Raw genomic sequence first — 4,660 nt, 5'->3', positions numbered from 1 at the left:
TCATAATAATAATAATAATTATTATTATATATTCCTCCAGACCCAGTGCACACCATGCCAAGTTCTTGAAATACTGATTACTTTCTGTTTATCATTAAAAAAAGGAAATATATATATATATATATATATATATATATATATATATATATATATATATATATATATATATATATATATATATATATATATATATATATTTAACAACATTGGTTATATATTAATATGTATTCAACACCTTTTCTTAAGATGGTTGTTCTCAGGACAATGACAGGCAGAGAGCGGGTCACAGAACACAAGGACTCAAACACACAGATTGCAAGTACACAGGGATGTACACTGACACCTCAGATTTCAACATACAGCCATCGCGTGAACACACAAGGATGAGCTAAAATAATCACTTTTCACAGTTCTGTGTTTATTTTTAGGTGATAATCAAACGAAAGCTCGAGGAACTGTTTCCCTTTCTGAGTCTTTTTTTTGTGTGTGTCTCATCTCAGTGCAAGTGTGAGAATTCACGGCTCAACAAGACAATCAACGTTTACAAAATGAAAAATGTGTTAAAATGTAAACATGAACACACATAGCAGGTCATGCACATAAACAGGACGCCATGCGTTTTGCACATCCGATCAGACAAATCTAAATCTTTACCAAGCAAACGTACATTTCTAGGGATGGCAAATACCATCTCACTGGAACTGGAATATCACATTTAATGCATTACATTTAAACACAGCGATGGCCCATGCTGTCAAATCCCTTATTTGACCCAAACATACACTGCAATATCAAGACTAAGAAAGCTATGACAGGACATAGATCTTATTAATCTATCTCACAATTAGGTAATCTTAATCTCAATAAATTAATTAGCAAAATAGCATTTGGTCGGCCCTGCGTGTAAGAAAGTCCCTAATAGAAGTCACTGTTAATAGAAAAGATCAACATTTTTGATTATAATTAATTTGAAAATATATTCTAGTGTATGACATCTATAAAGCTATTAAGAAAGAAAAAGATGAAATTGGTTTCAGTGAATACATCATGGAGAGATCACTAACAGTGAAGGATGCTGGACTGAAGGTGAACTACAGAAGCTGATGTAGAGAATTATACAGAGTATTATCAGTTAGGTTTTCAGTTCAATGTGCATACACTGGTTTCATTTTTAACCAAGACAACATAGTAAGTGTATCTAAATATCAAATTTATCAAAACCATTACTTCTGTAAAGTTTGATTCCATTATCTAAAATTACTTTTTGAGTTTCTAAAGGAAATGTTACAAATACATATTCTAAAGTTTACAAATCCTCTAGAGTAAACATGTGATACAAAGAGTAAACATCTGACATTCAGCAGAAATAAATCATGACTGTTGTAAACTCAGTAAAGGGGAAAGTAGTAAAACTGCCTCCCTCTAAGACCCTGGGGAGGAGCAGTTTATCACGCCAGCAAACTCTCTAAAAATGTGTTTAACCTATTTAACAAAGACAGTGAAGACATGAGCATAACAGAACATCGCTTTCTTAACAACTACTGAACAATCCCACAATAAATATTGTATTTTGGACAAATGTTTGATCAGGTTTATTATACATGTCCCGAGTGCCAAATCCGCCAACGCTATTGTGCAATAACTACAATACATGTGGATAAAGGTCGCTGCACTTATGCCTTTATAATAAAACTACACCATGGTTGTTACACAGGACAGTGCAGTTAGTGTGCAAACACAATGTAACAACATACACATACACATTCAGGAGGTAACTCTGTACTTACCTAGCAAGATATAAATCAATTTCCTGATTTAACACTGGAACTGTTTTTTTTTCTTCAGGATGTTGTGGTATTTTCCCTATCAATCCTCATAACAGTAAAATCATTGTGTGTGTGTATTTTTTTTTCTTCTCCATTTCCTCTCTGACTTATTGCACATGCTCTTGAAGCGGTTGTTTTAAGAACATAGACAGTTTATCAGTAATAACATTTCATTGTGTCTGTCATGGACTTCACCCCATGTGTTCATTTCCAACAGTGCTGGGCTCAGTGTCTGTTTAGGATTAGAAAGCTTAATTAGTGGTTCTGACCAGGAACCAAGAAACCTAAAACAGCTAACCAAAGGATAAAGCATTAGGATATCAACAGGGCAAGTGTGCTGTGGTCTTAGGGGTCACGGTTAAGGTAGATGGAGGAATTGGTGAAGGTTATTATTTTTTTGCACGTTTTGTCAAAGCATTTTTCATTATACTTTGATTCCTGTTGTGCCCAGAATAAACATACGTTTACATTACACAAAACAAACACATTGCTCATAGATCACATAAATAAAACTTAGTAAGTAAAAAATCTTAGTAAGGCAACAAATATGTCCCACAAAAATGAACAAAAAATGAATTTTATGTAATTAATAACTATTAGTAATGATAACGACTGGGGTTAATCAGTCTTTTAAATCCTAAATACGGCTTCATTTACATGTTGGTTTTGTTGGTGGTCAACCTATGGGACAGGTGAATTTAGGGCACCAGTGTATCACCGGTGTGATGGTGAAAATCACCTCAGCAACATTAGGAATAAGGATTAAATACCATGTTGCACATTTTGCGCTTTGTTGTGCGATTATCAAGTTTTATGAATCTGGCCCAGCGCGTCTGTTTCTTTGTAGTGATGATGCAGAATCGAGTAAAACAAAAAAATTAAAAAAGAAAAGAAAAAAACTTAAAAAACGAAACCCTTAAAGGGTAAAGGGCACTTAAAGCGCTCTTATGGTTAAATATATGATTCCTTTTTCAGCACAAAAGTCATATCTCTCTCTAAGATGCAGATATGCCCTCATAATGGCTACAGGGCATAAGAATAAAGGATAGCACAGGAAATTACATTTTCTCAAAGACCCAGTCTGCCCAGGTTATGGTCTACAGTTTAGCTTTAGAGCTTGATCAATCAGGATTTAGGGCTAAGGTTAGGGTTAGGGTTAGGGTTAGGCTGCAACCGGACACTCACCAGTTATTTTGATTATTATGGACATCATTGATACTATCTATAAACTCAAGCTTAATCATGGTGCATCCAACCTGCAGTTTCAGTGACCATTACAGGGCACTGGATAAACAGGACACTGTTGATCCTCAACCCAGTGCACCGAAGTAAACTGTCTTTAGTTAACAGAGAGTCTGTTATCCAGAGCAACTCAGCACACAAAAGTGTCCATTTAACTAAAGGAACACTGTAAACGTTATATGACCATCCATGCATGTCTTGAGAGTTAAAACATGCCAATTTACCTCATAACAAACTCCTTCATGCACCCCTACCAACTACTCTACAGGTAAAGACTAGTATACTAGTATATACTAGTATACAGGTAAACTATACTAGTAAACTATATTAATAATATAGTATAGTACTATACTAGTATACAGGTAAACAGGTAAACTTACACAGATAAAACGCCAGTCTTACATACAAACAAAACACCACCCAAGAATACAGCCTAGTCTAGTACACAGGGCAAACGTTCTGACACAAACACAAGAACAATCAGACCTAACAGTCAGTCATTTCACACACATACACACACACACACACACACACACACACACACACACTAACACTCCTGATGCCTAGTAGACGAGTGTGTTCCAAGCTGAGCACAACGTTGATCTGGAAAGGACTGATTAACACTCGATTTATAATTCTAAAATGAACCAGTGGTCATGCTTAAAGGTGCCAGGACGCCAGGAGAGTTTTATGTTAAAATATGAGATCGTAAATTGGTTGCACTTATTTAATGAGACGCACTCACCATACTACGACAATACTAACTGCTTTAAAATATTCAGGTGTTTCTTCACACCGCCCATTCTTCTGATTACTCAGCAGTATGTTTGGTGACACACCAAAGTAGAAAAAAAACCCTATAACAGTCATACGCAGTTTGGAAAGTAAGAAGCTTAGTTTAAAGGTAATTCATTAAATGAAAGACACAGTGAGGCAATGTTTTTTAGGTCATGAAAATTTCCTGGTTACAGTAAATGATTCAAAGTTCCACATACTAGCAGAATAATTCCTCTTGCACAAATATGACAAATATGTACCCTTCCTTTCAATGATTAGATTTCAATGATCAGATTTCAATGATCAGATTTGTAATGGAGTTTTCAGAAGCGATCAGAGGTGCTTTTATACATCACCAAACACTGTTACGTGATATCTTGCGTCACTGCGAGCATATAAATCAATGAAACCACAAACGTGTCTTTACATCCATACCTGTACAGCTCAGGACGAGCCATCAGAACTAGATGACCAGAGGAGATGATGATGATGGCAACAGTGTACAAGGCTGTGGAAAAGACATCTTATGGATTTCACCATGGAGTTGATAGTAGAAATGGTGAGAAGCATGGAGGCTTGTTTAACCATGAACTGATCAATGTGTCAGAGATGAGTGCATCATTTTTCCAAATAATTTTCGTGATGTCATAGTGGACACGAAGGATTTGATGTAGAGAGAAGACAGGTGCAGGTGAAGTTACGAGTTTAATCACATGACTCAGGGAGTCACATGACTTTTTAGTTTTGTTTTTTGCCTAGATACAGTAAAATCCCCCAAAGCGTAAAGGATGCCACGGATGTGAAGAAGCATTTCC

General features: G+C 35.8%; 1 protein-coding gene across 2 annotated transcripts in view; it reads right to left on the bottom strand.

The window, feature by feature from the left end:
- Nucleotides 1–215: 215 nt before the first annotated feature.
- slc8a2b (solute carrier family 8 member 2b) overlaps nt 216–4,660 on the bottom strand; it is an 85,117-nt gene continuing 80,672 nt past the window's right edge. For both annotated transcript variants that reach the window (XM_076976685.1, XM_076976686.1), the window contains one exon: nt 216–4,660. This exon is cut by the window's right edge and continues 1,744 nt beyond it. The gene's annotated coding sequence lies outside the window, so the exon portion shown is untranslated.

The sequence above is a fragment of the Brachyhypopomus gauderio genome, chromosome 16, assembly GCF_052324685.1.
Source record: "Brachyhypopomus gauderio isolate BG-103 chromosome 16, BGAUD_0.2, whole genome shotgun sequence".
NCBI classification, from domain to species: domain Eukaryota; kingdom Metazoa; phylum Chordata; class Actinopteri; order Gymnotiformes; family Hypopomidae; genus Brachyhypopomus; species Brachyhypopomus gauderio.
Note: the sequence above shows the minus strand (reverse complement) of the source record. Positions and strands in the feature narration are given on the sequence as shown.